At 47.6% G+C, this 16,351-nt stretch overlaps 1 protein-coding gene across 3 annotated transcripts in view; it reads right to left on the bottom strand.

The window, feature by feature from the left end:
• FHL2 (four and a half LIM domains 2) overlaps positions 1-16,351 on the bottom strand; it is an 88,752-nt gene that overhangs the window by 48,819 nt on the left and 23,582 nt on the right. For 2 of the 3 annotated variants that reach the window (XM_085018508.1, XM_021087113.2), the window contains exon 1: positions 9,602-9,660. The exons of the other annotated variant lie outside the window; for it this stretch is intronic. The gene's annotated coding sequence lies outside the window, so the exon portion shown is untranslated. Of the gene's footprint in view, positions 1-9,601; positions 9,661-16,351 lie in introns of those variants that run through there. 3 annotated transcript variants of the gene reach the window in all.

Raw genomic sequence — 16,351 nt, 5'->3', positions numbered from 1 at the left:
GATGATGCCTCTATATTGTGACAGAGAACTAGGTAGGCCCTGAGCCCCAGGTGCTGGGGACAGGGTCCAACACAGGCCATGAGGCAGCTTATTGAAGGACTGGAAACTGCAGCTCAACTATCAATTATTCTGTACAACCACTGTGGAAATTAGTAAGGAGGTACCTCAGAAAACTAAATATAGAACTACCATATGACCCAGCAATCTCACTCCTGGGCATCTATCCAGACAAAACTTTCCTTGAAAAAGATACATGCACCTGTATGTTCATTGCAGCACTATTCACAATAGCCAAGACATGGAAACAACCTATATGTCCATAAACAGATGAATGGAATAAGAAGATGTGGTACATATACACAATGGAATACTACTCAGCCTATAAAAAAAGAACAAAATAATGCCATTTACAGCAACATGAATGGAACTAGACTCTCATACTAAGTGAAGTAAGTCAGAAAGAGAAAGATAATTACTACATGATATCACTTGTATCTGGAATTTAATATATGGCACAAATGAACCTTTCCACAGAAAAGAAATTCATGGACTTGGAGAAAAGACTTGTAGTTGCCAAAGGGGAGGGCAGGGGGAGGGGGATGGACTGGGAATCTGGGGTTAATAGATGCAAACTATTGCATTTGGAATGGATAAGCAATGAGATCCTGCTGTATAGCACTGGGAACTCTATCTAGTCACTTATGATGGAACACGACGGAGGATAAGGTGAGAAAAAGAATATATATGTGTATGTGTGACTGGGTCACTTTGCTGTACAGCAGAAAATTGACAGAACACTGTAAACCAGCTACGACAGAAAAAATAAAAATCATTAAAAAAAAAACCTCTCAATTATTCAGAAGTCACTTGAAGAGTTTGAAAGCATATTTCATGAACAGCAGTCCTTGACAGATAAGATTATCTGCATTTTGGAGAAGAAGCGACTGCAGTACAGAGAGGAAGTATTTGCTGGAGCCCTGGGATGAACTCGCACATCTCTGCAGGTGAAAGGTGGTTTCTCTTTACCACGTGCTCCTCTGGGCAGAGGGGCGGCTCGGCTTCAGCAGAAGGGCTGCACCATGCCAGCCGGCTCCCCCAGAGCCGATGCAGTGCTGCATTTGTCAAAGTGCCTTCAACTTGCTTTCTGGTCCCATAAGGAAGACGGAAAAGAGACTTCCCTGCCTTCTGAAAGGTGACACGTTCTTAGTTACTGACCACCATTCCCAGCCCCACCCCAAAAAAGTCAATATTCATTTTTGAGATATGAAAGCAACTGCATCTAAGACACCTTAACCAAGAGACAGAGCGCCATAATTCAAGTCAAAAGTCACTAAAATCAGAATGAAAAACACATGGCCAAGCATGGAAATAGCATGTCTATTAAAATACCTTTGCCGTTTGCTTTCTCTCTCCTTCCAGACATCCTGCCTCCGGCCGTTCCCTTCTGCTCTGCCCTGATCCCCCTCCTTCCCCTAGTCAGTGGTCACGAAAGGCAGTCTTTGATGTGGGGGTAACCAGTGAGCACCCCCCAAGCCCCTCTGCCAAATTACAGGAAGAGGCTGGAAACCCAGCAGGGATGCAGAAACCCAGACACAATGTGGAAGAGGCTGGGCCCTCAGGCTGCGGTATTTTTACTTATTTGGGGGTCCAGGAGGGAGGTGAATTAAAGCATGAGCCTCCAAACTTGGGCGCACGTCGTGCTGGGGAGAGATGCTGGGTGGGCAGGGTCCTGGGCTTCTCTGCCAGCTCTGCTCACACAGCACTCTCCCTTGGGTAAATGGCACAGATTGCTGCGTTTGGGTTTTTTCAGTTCCTTTTTCTGTGGCGACTTACATTGATAGAGCTGATCAAGTAGGAAAGCATTTCATCAGCTCCAGCCTAAAGGATCACACTAAGCCATCTGCAGAGAGAGAGGAGTATCTGGGAGGTTCAAAGGAGACCTAAGGGTCCGGGAGAAAGGAAGTCTGTACGCATGCTTACAGAATCAAGTCTCCATGTCTTTTTTTTTTTTTTTTTTTTTTTGCTTTTTAGAGCCACACCGGCGCCATATGGAAGTTCCCAGGCTAGAGGTCCCATCGGAGTTGCAGCCGCCAGCCTACACCACAACCATAGCAACACAGGATCTGAGCTGCGTCTGTGACCAACACCACAGCTCACGGCAATGCCAGATCCTTAACCCACTGAGCGAGGCCAGGGATTGAACTTGCAACCTCATAGTTCCTAGTCAGATTTGTTTCCACTGCGCCAGGATGGGAACTCCCTAGTCAGATTTGTTTCCACTGCGCCAGGATGGGAACTCCCTCCATGTCTTTTTTTTTTTTTTTTTTTTTTTTTTTTTTTTTGTCTTTTTGCTATTTCTTGGGCCGCTCCCGCGGCATATGGAGGTTCCCAGGCTAGGGGTCCAATCGGAGCTGTAGCCACCAGCCTACGCCAGAGCCACAGCAACGCGGGATCCGAGCCGCGTCTGCGACCTACACCACAGCTCACGGCAACGCCGGATCGTTAACCCACTGAGCAAGCGCAGGGATCGAACCCGCAAACCTCATGGTTCCTAGTCGGATTCGTTAACCACTGCGCCACGACGGGAACTCCCCTCCATGTCTTTGACAGCAACATGAACACAAATCTTTACATCCCAACCTCTTCCCACAGCCCCACCTGTGGCGCTGGAAATGCTTATCATCTTTTCTATGTGAACTGCTTTCTGTTCTTTTCTGTTCCATCTTTCCCCTGTTCTAGTCTATTTCATTTTATTCTTTAAAATGTGTGGGTCTCCATCCATTAGATGGGTTTCATAGCTCACCGAGAACTAGGAAGCTGACCACCACTTCGAAAACCTCACGTTTGGGGGGAGATGCAGGCAAAGGAGAACTCAGGGTTCCCTTGTGGAAGGACAGCAGAGAAAAAAGCACCAGATTCAGAAAAATGTCACAGACCTCAGCACTCTCAGCTGTCTACAGCCTGCTGGGAAAAGAAGAACATCTGACTTTACCACGGTGCCCAGGGTGAGGGTCACATCCTAGATGTTCCTTATAAGAAGCTTGACTTCCGGTTTCTTGCCTTCCTTGTGAAAGGAACAAAAATGTCTGAACAAACTTCAAGTGTAGTGGATGTTTTTGAAATGAGGTTCCAGTTGTGGCCAGGGGAGCCTGAGACTTGTGTGGGTAATGATTTATGAATGACAGTGGAGAGCTTCTAAGAAGTCAAGTGACATCTATGACAGTGGCTGGCCAGGGTCTTTGTCTCTCAGGGATCCTCCTTCAGTTCCTACACTGGGTCACTCACGGTTCAGGAACAGGTGACAGCTTAATGAGCAGGACAGAGTCTCTGCTTTAACGGAAGAAGGGACCCGAATCTTGGGGTGGGCACACATGTGAGATACATGCTTTGAGAAAAAGGAAACAAGGGCAAGGAGCTACAGTGGCAGAGAGTGTGACTTTAGATGGGACGTTCAGGGCCGGCTCTCAGATGCGAAGGTAGAGGGAGGAAGGTGTGTGTGGTTTTTCTTAGGGGAGAGCCTGGCTGACTAGTGGCACCAGTAAGTGCAAAGGCCCTGGGGCAGGCACGGCTGGGAAAGGGCAGGGCAGCTGGAGCAGCCTGGATGGAGCAGGAAAGGAAGATTAGGTCACATTCCAGGGCCTGGAGTGTGGAGGGCTCTGGAGATTAAGTCGCCCTGGATCCTATTTTGATTTGAGAAGGCACTGGAGACTTTTGGCAGAAGAGCAGTCTGATATAAGCTGGAATATGATATCAAAACTGAAAGAGAGACGTGTGGTTAAATTGAGTTCACGCTGGTCTCCGGAGCTGCCCGGCTGCTCCTGCCTGAGGCAGGCTGAGGTGTGCTGATACTTCCCAGGAAGCAGTGAAGCACTGCCTGCAAAAGCAGCAACAGCTCAGGGCGGTGCAGATGCAGCCACAGTTAACACCAGATGCAAGCTGCATCTGTGACCTACACCACAGCTCACGGCAATGCCGGATCCTTAACCCACTGAACAAGGCCAGGGATCGAACCTGAGTCCTCATGGTTCCTAGTCAGATTTGTTAACCTCTGAGCCATGACGGGAGCTCCCAGATGTTAGTATTAATTGCCCAATAAAAATTCCCTTCAAAACATTATTATGATCATTAATCATGACTTCTGCTGTGTACCACAGGGTAGGGAGTGAGAGTATCAGGCCTGTTCCCAAGCCAGTAGCACAGAAGGAAAAGCACCTGCCACAAGGAAAACTGCTGGCTCCTTCCCGGGTCTTAACCTTCTCAGCCTGATCCAACACCACGGCCCAGGCCAGGGAGCGCTTCCCAGCCAGCTGCTGAGCCAAGGCACCACTGTCTCCCAGGACTGACTAAGGAGGCCAACTCCTTCCTAGGCTTTGAGGAGGGGAGAATGAAACACAACAGTGAAGGGCACACAGAAAGCCTCATGGGCTCACCCCCATGCCCTGAGTTGGCACAGCCTGGGTTCGGATCCCAGTTCCCCTGCTCCTCTGAGCCCTTCACTCCTCAGGGACTGGGGTCCTCATGTACAAATGAGGAGGCAGAGGCAGTCATCGTAGAGCTGTCGTGTGTGCATGTATGTGCACACACGTGTAGCACGCCCAAGGGGGCTGATCCCCCAGCTCTCGAAGACCAGCCACTGCCCCTCCTCTAACCAGGAGCTCATTTCAGTTTACATTTGGAACTCAAATTAGTCCTAGCTGAGATCTTTAGAGAGTTTTTTTTTTTGTTTTTTTTTTTTCTGTTTTAATTCTGGGGAGCCAGGACACCTCTGTTTAATCTTTTCTTTCCTTTTTTCTCTTTACAGCTGCACCTGTGGCATATAGAAGTTCTCAGGCTAGGGATCAAATCAGAGCTGAAGTTGAGGCCTACACCACAGCCACGGCAACACCAGATCCTACGTCCAAGCTTGCGGCAACACCAGAGTCTTATCCCACTGAGTGAGGGTCAGGATCAAACCAAATCCTCAGAGAGACAACGTCGGGTCTCTTAACCTGCTGAGCCACAATGGGAACTCTCATTTGCTCTTATAAAAGGTTGCTTTTTAGAAACATTTCAGAGAGAACAAAGAAAACAAAGCAGCCCTGTTCCTAGGTCATCAGGGCTCCCCTCCCACACACAGTGTCTCAGCTTCCCCAGCGCCACGCCCCTCACCTGGCAGGACCACTTGCGTGTTCAGCTCAGCCTTGATCCTGTTCATCCCGGACTATCCAGCCTTTTATAATTCCTCACTTCCTCGGCCTCCACACCACCGTCTACACAAGCTCTACCTCGAGTGCTTCCTATTGCAAGTAACATTCCTGCAGAAACACCAGCGTGTTCCTATAACATCTCTGCAGGCTGTTCAGACCGAAGCCTTCAGAGTGTTCTCTTGTTCCGAACTGGATCCCGCCGGGTCCCAAAGTCCTGGAAGCCAGGCCCTGTCTGTCACCAGAGTGCGCCTTCTCTGGCGATAACACTTTTCTAGGCCTGTTTCCTTATCTGAAAATAGGAGTAACAAGAATAACTGCAATAATAATAATAATAACACCCACCTGTAGGGTGGTTGTGCGTTAGGTAAGCTAATTATATGCTTCCCAGATATAGTGATCATTCAATAACTTTTACCTACTCTTTTAAGAGGCTAATCATTCTGATGGGTTATTTACAGTTTTTATAATTGGCAGCAATAATTAGAAAATGCTTTCCATTTGTATGGAATTTTGCCATAAAAACTTTCGTGATTAGTCTCAGTGTAGAAAATTTAGCAACCTACTTAAAGTGTAGAGAAAATATAAAATTACTAATCTTATCCCTCAAAAATAATAATTTTGTATATTTTGGTATATTTTTTCAGCACTTTTATGTAAGTTAAGAAAATTATAGGAATATAGCTTTGTATTGATTTTTTTAATTTAAAAGTTCTATGCAAACTTTATTTTTGATGATATGCCATACCACAGCTATATCACTATTTAAATTTACTCAACTTTTGAGCAATCTCACTGTTTATCATTTTAGTTATTACATATAATATATTGTCATGGAGTTCTCATCGTGGCTCAGTGGTTAAGGAACCCGACTGGCATCCATGAGAATGCAGGTTCAATCCCTGGCCTCGCTCAGTGGGTTAAGGATCTGGCATTGCCATGAGCTGTGGTATAGGTCGCAGAGGTGGCTTGGATCCCAAGTTGCTGTGGCTCTGGCGTAGGCCAGCAGCTACAGCTCCGATTCTACCCCTAGCCTGGGAACCTCCACATGCCACAGGTGTGGCCCTGAAAGACAAAAAAATAAATAAATAAAAATAAAAAATATTATGTTGTCATATAACCATGTGTGCCTTCATATTATCCATTTATCTTCCCACAAAGACAGGGATCTAGAAAGAAGCAGAGTAATCAACACCCTTTATTCTTCTGTGTTCAGGCTTTATTTACTTATTTTTTTTCTTTTCTTCTTCTTTTTTTTTTTTTTTTTTGTCTTTTTGCCTTTTCTAGGGCCACACCCGCGGCATATGGAGGTTCCCAGGCTAGGGGTCCATTTGGAGCTCTAGCTGCCAGCCTACACCAGAGCCACAGCAACGCGGGATCCGAGCCGCGTCTGCAACCCACACCACAGCTCACGACAACACTGGATCCCCAACCCACTGAGCAAGGCCAAGGACCGAATCCGAAACCTCATGGTTCCTAGTCGGACTCGTTAACCACTGAGCCATGACGGGAACTCCCTCTGTTCAGGCTTTATAGGCACAGTCCTGAGCCTAGACAAAAAGTGCCCTGGTGGCCCCTGCATATGGCTGGGACTGCTGGCTACCCACCCCTTCGTGCTCATCAGATGGCTCCCAGGCAGAGAGAGAAGTCTCAGTGAGTTCTTCAAAACCAAAAAGAAATGTTTGCACTTTCCCCTTAAAATCTAATTGTGCAATCTTAATAAAACATCTGGAGCACATTTTATGTGTTGTTGGCTTGATAAGGTTTTATTTCACTTTAACTTTTCGGTATTATTTATTTATTTATTTTTTGGCCACAGCATGTAGCAGCTTAATGTTGAATCTCAGTTCCCAGACCAGGGATTGAACCTGGGCTGCAGAAGTGAAAGCACTGTATCTTAACCCCTAGACCACCACAGAAGTCTCCAAAGCATTACTTTTTAACTATAACAAAGTATTCTATTAAAATGAATTTTTATTCCTTTTCTATCTAAAATTTATCTTTCAATTTTTTTTTAAATTTTTTGCTTTTTAGGGGTGCACTGCAGCATGTGGAAGTTGCCAGGCTAGGGGTTGAATTGGAGGCACAGTTGCCAGCCTACACCACAGCCACTGCAACTCAGGATCCAAGATGTGTCTGTGACATACAACAGGTCGCTGACCCACTCACTGAGGGAGGCCAGGGATCGAACCCACATCCTCATGGATAATAGTCGGGCTCATTACCACTGAGCCACAATGGGAACTCCCTTTAATTTCAATTTATACTCCCCATTTTATTATTTTTGGATTCAGCTTACTCTATTTAACAGGGGAGATTTCTTCCCTCTCTTCTAAAGCTAGCATTAAATTAATGGTTGATCTACAGCAGAAATCAACAGAACATTTTAAATCAACTATGATGAAATTTTTAAATAAAAAATTAAAAAACAAAAAAATTTTTAAAATAAATTAGCGGTTGATCTTACAACAGGACCTCTTAGAATCAATAAATAGTTAATAAATAATGAAATGCTGAGTTGTTATCTTTGAGTAGTAAGACTACACATGTAGTCTTCTCTCTACTAGTTTGTATTTTCTATGATAAACATATATTTGTATAGTAAGAAAAAAAAAAGAGAGAGAACATAAACACTATGAATAACTTCACCTCCTTCTTTGTGGTGTTAAAAATAAAACAACAGGCCCCAAATGGAATTGCATATGCTAAGCCCACCTCCCAAAACTGAGGCTCAATTACAGTTCCAGTTCTCCCAGAAATGGAGCCTTAAACCAGTCGATCAGGAATGGCTTGACCAGGACAGTTGGGTCATCTGCCTGATTGACCCCTGTCATCCCCTAAAGGAAAGTAACCTTCCAATAACCAACCCACATTTTTGTCAAGTATGGCTTCCTTGTTAGAGGCTCCCTTCTGCCATTAAAAGTCTTCCACTCTGTCCAGCTCCTCAGAGCTCCTCTCCATCCGCTGGATGGGGCCCTGCTTGATTCATGAATCACTGAATCAAACCAGTAAGAACTTTAACATTTACTGTTGAATGTTTTTAATAGTGGGGAGAAGAGAATTTAAAATCACTGTCTTGGCTACCTACTCTTCAATATGAAGTATTTTAGAGACCAGTGGAAGGTGTGTAGGTACCTGTTTTAGAGTTGAGGGTTGCAGAGAGAAGCATGGTTCAGCTCCCCAAATCAGTGGAAGCGCTAATAGAATGATGAAAATCTAAAGGTGTAAAATGTCCTTGAAGATAGCGAGATGGGAGTGAGCCGGTGAGAGTACACTTTATGCGAAAATACGCAGCTTGTCATGGAAGTGACTCATTAAGATTTTCTTAATAATATAGAAGGGCTATATGTAATCATTTGAGTCAACTGGTTGACTACTCCATTAAAAACAAACAAAAAAATATTTTTACGATAGAATGGATCCCAAATGTAATCATTTGAGTCAATTGGTTGACTACTCCATTAAAAACAAACAAAAAAACATTGTTAGGATAGAATGGATTCCAAATGTAATACTTTATTACCGTGCATTTTGTTTTTATAAACCCAGCAACGAAACAAGAGTCAAAGAACGTTCCTCAAGAAATGAAACAACCATAAACCTAAATAGAGCAAATATATGATAAAGAAGCATTAGCCTATAACACAGGTGTTAATCCATCTGTTGACTTCAGAATTATTTTTTAAAAACTCATCTGGCAGTTTTTTGTTTTTTTTAGATCAGACTTGATAAAATGCCTTGCTTGGAGACTGGCAGGAGGATGACACCTCTTATCACTTAAGTGTCATTTTATCAGCATTAACATTACCTTGCAGCTGGCTCTAAAGCATTACCCAGTACTGTGTCTTGCGTTATCTCCTGCTCTAGAAATTAGTAAAATATTAATGCATTTCCTTGTTAAAGCACACAACGGTGATCTGCACTCTCGAACCATCAGCTGTTAACAAGTCAGCTTGTATAAACACACTTTCCCAGCAAAACCAGATTCATCACTAGTTTGCCTTTTCCCCCCAGGCTATCCGGAAATTCTGTCAGGGAGAAAAAAGCTCAAGGGCACTGTGGTTTTCCCCCCCCTCCGGTGTTGATTTTTATCATTTTTTTCTTTTTCTTTCCTCTTTAAAAAAAAGCTTTCCGGTGTTTGAAACTCAGAATAAATGCCTGATTCCCACTGAGAGAGGGTAAGAAGAAAAGGGGTTCCCCTGGGTTCTTAACATTCCTATGGGTCCTTGCCGTAGCTTCAGGGATCTCGAGAGCTTTGCTGCTGGTGGGAACCAGCTGCCACAGCCACCTTGGTCCCCTTTGGGGTCTGAGTCCACAGTGCCCGGAGCTCCCTCTCAGGGCTGGAACACTCCCTCCGCACAGTGTGGGGAGGAAGTCTGGCAAGGGAGAGGAAGAGAAAGGAGAAACTGGAGCCTTACCTGGCTGGTTTCAGCCTGACTGGAGGGGACAGTGGCTGCTGAGCCAACCGTCCCAACTTGTATGCAGCTGCCGGCAAGCTGGGCTATAAATAAGGCAGGTCCAGAGCTCAGGAGATAAGAACCCAGCCCTCGCTCTTGCAAGCCTTTTAAGGTATGCAAATTAAAGGAGCCTCAGCCCCTAGATGGGAAGGGGCTGCCAGCCACCATCTGGCCTGCCTGCTTCAAGGACATCCCGGGCCTGGCACCTATTCCGATGATCCCAAGAGGAGGAGGCAAAGGGAGAGCCGGGGTGCCAGGAAGGGATCTCCCTTTGTCAGACAAGTAGCAGAGCATCTGAGGGCCGCCCTTCAGGTTGGGGGGTTTGTCACTGAGGCACAGAAGCAGGAGGAAATTTCCCCAGGACACACAGTGGCAGGAGTGGATTTTCAGCAGAACCCCACCCCACCCTGGCTTCAAGAGCATTTGCTTAGGAAGATTCCGGGAAGACAAGGATTGGGCTTAATAAACCCTGGGAACCGGGGAAGTTAGGGGTGGGCGAGTTACAGTCCTCACCCCAGATCCTTGCACCTCAGCCTGAGGCGAGTGTTCCTGGAGCCAAGTCATCTTCTCTAAAGAACACGAACTCTTACCACAGCCTTTTAAAATCATGTGCTGGAAGAGTAGGGAGAAGATTAACTTGAGGGAGCCACAGATCCTGATTCCTCCCTACATTTCTTATTTATTAAATTGCTTCTGAAAGGCGCTTCATCCCAAGACAGTGGTCTGCGTGACCACTGCGATTCCAGGTCTGGGAATTTATTCTGAGGAGAGAATCACGGATGTGGGCAGAGAGGCAGCCACGGGGACATTTCCTGCAGCTCTTTTTGTAATTGGAAAAAGCTGGGAACAACTTGAGTAGCTAATAACAGAGGGCTGGTAAGTACGTCCATAAAGGAAATACGCTGCAACCTTTAGAAATGCCGTGGAAGAGTATTTAATGACACAGAAACTGTATTATGACCATTAGAAGTAAGAAAGCAGGCTGTCTGAATGGGAAGACAGGGTGTTTGTAGTGAGTGACTGCAGACATCAGCCCCCACACACACTCTGAAAGTATGTGCACCAAATGTGAGCATGAGGCTATGGGTTGATGGAGCTATGGGTGGTATGGTACGGGCTATGGATGGCAGAACCAGGGCTGATTTTATTTTCTTCCTTGGCTCATACACAATCTCTAAATGGTTTACAATGATCTTATATCACTTTTATAATAAGAACTTTCATTCCATTTGAAACCTAAGTCTCTGAAGAGGTCCCGTCAAGGCTCAGCAGAAACGAATCTGACCAGCATCCAAGAGGACGCAGGTTCGACCCCTGGCCTCGCTCAGTGGGTTAAGGATCTGGCACTGCTGTGAGCTGTGGTGTAGGTCATGGACAAGGCCTGGATCTGGTGCTGCAGCTGTGGTGTAGGCCAGCAGCTATAGCTCCGATTCGACCCCTAGCCTAGTGGATATGGCCCTAAAAAGACCAAAAAAAAAAAAAAAAAAAAACCCAAGAAAACACTAAGTCTCTGAGAATCAGAAGAGAGCTCTCTGTGCCTCTGTTAATGAACCCACATTTATTTTAGGATCACAGGGTTTCTTGGGGTCTCCCCAGTGCCAATACCAATGACATGACATAGCAATGCCAACAGGGTCCCTAAGAGTCCCCAACAAACAAGGTAAGTCAAGAGAAGTGAGAGAAAAAACAAAGCAATAAAACACTGAGAAAGAAGAGTGAGAAGTTAGAGAGTGCATGTAATGGGGTGACAGGGACCATCCAGAGCCTCAGCTCAGCCCTGCACATCTCCAGTCGGAGCCTGGCCACTGACACGACATGTCAACATTGTATGGTCTGTCTGTAGGATTTGCATGTTCTGATGACAACTCACTCTTCTTTCTGACCTTAGTATTGACATCCAAGCCTGTGGGGTAGAGCACTTCCCACTGGTTTCCCAGGGTGCCTGGTACAGAGGCACCCAATCTTCCTACTGCTTCTCTTTCAGATGCCGAAACCAGAATGGGCCACCCCTTCTGTGAAAAAGACCTGGTCCAAGGCTCACACCAGGCAGCTTCAAAGCACTTGAGCTGCAGTTACAGCAGGGGGCCTTTAACAAAGCTCATCCCTCTGTCGGAGGCCAAGCAGCCCTCTGGGCTGTTCTTTGCAGCTTTTGGAGCCAAAGCCCCTCCTGGACAGTCCCCCTAAAGCCTACCTAAGGCCAGCCTCTGATCTCAGCGCTCACTCTCACTTGTGGCTGAGGGCCCTGGTGAAAAGGGGCAACTCCAGCTTCAGGCCAGTTCCCCAAACAAAGGAAGACATCAGGGCAGGTACGGGTGGAAGAGTGGCTTCTCCTGGAGGAAGCCAGGCCTGAGGCAAGAAACTAGGGTGCCCACGACACCTCGGCCTCTGTAAGGGGTGGTTTAAGGGCTCTTCCTCAATTCCAGGGGCAGCGCTTGGAAGCATCTGCTGCGACACTCTCCCTTCAGCCATGCTGATTCCGTTCCCCTTCAAGGGGACACTCAATCCTGGGAGCAGTGGGCTGGGCCTTCTGACACTCACCGACCCCTCCGCCAGCAGGCACGCGTGGGCAGCAGCAGGAGGCTGTGGCCCAGGGTTCCAAGGTGTGGCCAGAGCTGGGGGTGCAGGGAGAAGCCCTGAATGTGGGTGGGGCACTGCCTCTCTTCCACGACACACAGAGGAAAGGCTGACCAGAACTTCTTGATCCAGTGTTCAAAAACTCGAAGACCAAACTGAAGGTCATCTAGGTTTGGGACAAACATTGATTTTAGCCAGCATCTAAGTAAGGGGCCCCCACTGGGAGCCAGAAACTGGTAGGCAGAGCATCGATAGAAGATGGGGACCGACAGCCCAGGATTGCCGGGACTTTGTCCCTGGCACCATAGCATATTGGTTCTCAGGCCTTTTGCCCACAAGGTCATGAAATCTCCTTGTGCGTCCATCTGTACTTTACATTCTTTTTTTTTTTCCCCAATAAATAGTCATTGTGCTTCTTCCATGTGTCAAGCACTGGGGTAGGTCCAGGAGTCTCCACCCTGAAAGAGCTCACAGTCCCCCTTGTACTGTCATTGCCTGAGCCTCTCGCCTTGAATCTGGGGTATTTTCCCTCCTGGTCACTGTCATTGCCATTTCCTGCTGTGCCCCACTGTCACCTTTCTGTGGCATGGTGGTCACCAGTGCTCCTTGCCCTGGGGTGGGCAGCCTTAATCTTTCTATGGACTTGGCCCTACTGCTCCTGGGACCTCCCACAACTGAGTTTTTTAAGCAGGATGGGCACCTCCCCCAGCTGCCCTAGTCCCTAGGGTCCCAGAGGCCCACCCAGACTGACTGCCCTCCCTGAGTGGGAAGGCACAGGGGCTGAGGTACCTGCCTTGAGCAAGAGGGAGCTAGTTCCTTCTGCCCCAGACAGATTTCCCCTCATTGGATGAGCAGATTCCATGATGGTAGAAGATGAGCTAATCAGGCAGCCAGAGAAGGACCAGCAGGGGGCAAGAGGAGGAGCCCTTAGCGATGAGGCCAAAAGCTGCAGAGAGCAGTTCCCTGGAGTTGAGACAGGGAGGAGCATCACCTCCTGCACTGAAAGAAGCGAGAAGGAAGGAGAACCCCCTCCTCATGCTGGGACGTCCTTGGTGCAGAACCTGCTTGGGGATCAGAGAGGCCAAGCACACGGCCTGCTGCCTGTCACTCCACAGAGCCAGGACAGGCCTGGCATTTGCTGCCGCAGTGTCCTTGTCTGCTCCATGTGCTATGACAGTTATCTCTCCATAAACATTCCTTCTGCAAATCCCAGAACAATAAACAGGCCAGAATGGCTGCATAAACGTCCAACCGTGTGAATACAGCTGCAAACAGCTCTGGAAAGTTTCAGCCTGAAAAACAGCATCACCATTTGTTGGTGTGACAGAATCCAGGCATCTTTTCTCTTGAACTTGGCATATACTGAGCTAGCTTGGGTGTTGAAATGTCGAAGCTAACTTGGTGATGACCAGGGTCTCAGGGGCCTGTCAGCCACCACACCTGCAGGCAGAATGCTTGTGCGTGCCCAGGACTGACCTAAGCTTTCCTCACGGAAGGTGCCTGCCTCGGACAGGTCACTCTGCTTCACATGCCAAAAGCATAAAATGCCACACAACAGCAGAAAGCATCATTCCTCAAACTCCTCATACTGAGGACTCCAATAGTTTCTCCCCTAAACCCCTATCAAATCTGCTCTTACAAGCATCATCCCCACCAATTCACACTGTAGATTCTCTGCCTAAGGTCATCCTCTGCTTTTGTTCTCTGGCTTTGGGTTGGGTTTGGCCAGGGGAGGGGACCAGCAGAAAGAAGAAAGGAGAGAGAGGTCAGGTCTTTTGTGCTCCCTGCAGGTGGCCCTGTCCTCTAGGGAAGGCCTCTCCAGGCTCTGGTAACAGTTCTTCCCCTAGACACTAAAGGCTGAGGGAGCAATGATGCATACAGCGGCTAGTTCCAAGGTCCTGCATTCTCCATGACTGGTTTCCCTAACAGACCACATTTTTTGAGAGCATCCCTTTGGTAAAACTCTCCTCCAGGTACCTGGGTCAGGTGTGGCCTCTCTCCTGCCTGGACCCTGATGGATGCAGAAGAAAAAGATCAAGTGTCCTCAGAAGATAGAGAGAATGGGTATCGTGGCCCCCAGCCCTGGCCCCACAGGGCTGTGAGTGACCGGGAGGGTGGGTGTGACCAGGAGATTGCATCTAGTGATGCTACACCCACTGCCTGGAGTTGCACAGGCCTCAGTTGCTGGTGCAGTAAACATCAGGAGGGCACCAGTAAAGCCAGGGGGAGAACATTCTACTGTGCTGGGGGAATGGATGCCCAAGATCCTCACTAAATTGCCATAAGGGGGGCAGTTCCCATTGTGGCCCAGCGGTAACAAACTCAACTAGTATCCATGAGGACACAGGTTGGATCCCTGGTCTCACTCAGTGGGTTGAGGATCCGGCATTGCCGTGAGCTGTGGAGTAGGTCACAGATGCGGCTTGGATCTGGTGGTGTAGACTGGCAGCTACAGCTCCGATTGGACCCCTAGCCTGGGAACTTCCATATGCTGTGGGTATGACTCTTTAAAAAAAAAATTCTGTAGGGGAAATAAAGCAATATTTCCTGCATAGCCAGGTTTCTAGACCAAGATACATATCTGCTTTAATGACAGCTCCACCTGACACTTACTGAGCTCTTATGATGCACGAAGCACCGTCAGACGCACAGCCAGTGCCTGGTGGAGCCAGCCTTGGATCCGCATCCACGAGCTGCCTGGTCATGCTGTTAACAGCACACTTCCTGGGCCCTTCCCTGTAGGGGAGGCTTGAGAAGCAGCTGGGGAAACACCTGGGGTTCTTACTCTGTACTCCCTCCACTCTTTATCTGCCTCTTTTTCTCCTGCCAAAGGAGGGAGATGAGGGGACCTCTGAGTGGCAGGAAGGAGACTTGAGAGTCTGAAGCCAAACCCAGCTGGCCTCCAAAAAGTAAGAGGCCTCCGTGAACAAGAGGCCACTGGTTCACAGGTGTGCCCAAGCTCCTGGAAGCTTCCTGCCTTCTTGAGTGCCAGTTGTTGTTCCACAGGGGCTGACATTTGAAGCCAGACTAATGAAAGGATGGAAAAGACAAAGAGAACAGGGTTCTGCAGGTGGGCGCCTTGCTCCCACCTCCACAGGCCAACCCGTCTTCCTGCTCACTCCCAAGTTCATAAAAGCTGAAACTAAAGAGCCTGGAGAAAGAGAGGGAGTCATCTCTCAGCTGCCGTTTCCTGCATCATCATCAGAGAGGCGCACTACATTCCTGTCCAGGCCACTAGCGTGCTTACTGACACTGCTCTGATTGCCCTTCTGGTAACCATCCGATCTAGAGGGACCTTCCTGAGAGCCCCCACTGCAAAGGCCCAACTGTCCAGCTGAGTGTAAGCAAGAGTGTTCCCAAATCAGAGTTCTTATGACTCATCCTGCACTTGCAGAATTATTTGAAAATGTCCTAAATGCCCAGATTTATGGATACAAGTTCCAGAGGAAAACCCCAAGGTAAATACATTTTTAAATGTTAATATTTTATTGGGGTAGAACCTACATGATATACAATTGACCATTTCAACCATTTTAAGTGGACAGTCAATGGCATTAAGTATATTTACATCGCTGTGCAACCATCACCACCATCCACCCCCAGAACTTTTCAAAACGGAAACACTGCACCCCAGCCTCGCCCCAGCAACCACCACTCCACCATTTTCATCCCTGTAAGTACCCCATGGAAGTGGAATCATATAGGATTTGTCCCTTTGTGACTGGCTAAAGGAAACAAAATTGTGTTTCCTTAATGCTCTCACATGTCACTTCTGATTCCAAATGTGTCTTTTCTCCCACACCAACCAATTCTCCAGTTGTCTGTGGACACCCAAGGAGTGCCCCGTGACCCACTCCAGCTCTGACACTGTCTGGTTGGACAGTGTCAGATTCCAGGTGAAGGGCTCAGGCCACCAGGCACCACGGCTTCAGATGCCCCCTGCTGAACTCTGACCTGCTCTCTCTGCTCAGAGGGTCCCAAGACCCTCCTCAAGTTTTATACTTTGCTAGAATGGCTCACAGAACTCAAGAACCCCCCCCCCCTTTTTTATGTTTTATGTTTACCTGTTTAATGTGAAGGACATAACTCAGAAGCAGCCAGATAGAAGAGAGGCGGGGGCAAAGTACGGAGAGGAGG

Source organism: Sus scrofa, chromosome 3 (genome assembly GCF_054392235.1).
Source record: "Sus scrofa isolate SSC_HxYL_T2T_F1_AM1 chromosome 3, Sscrofa_HxYL_maternal_Yorkshire_Landrace_v2.0, whole genome shotgun sequence".
In the NCBI taxonomy this organism is placed as follows: Eukaryota; Metazoa; Chordata; class Mammalia; order Artiodactyla; family Suidae; genus Sus; species Sus scrofa.
This window is presented reverse-complemented; position numbering and strand designations above follow the sequence as displayed.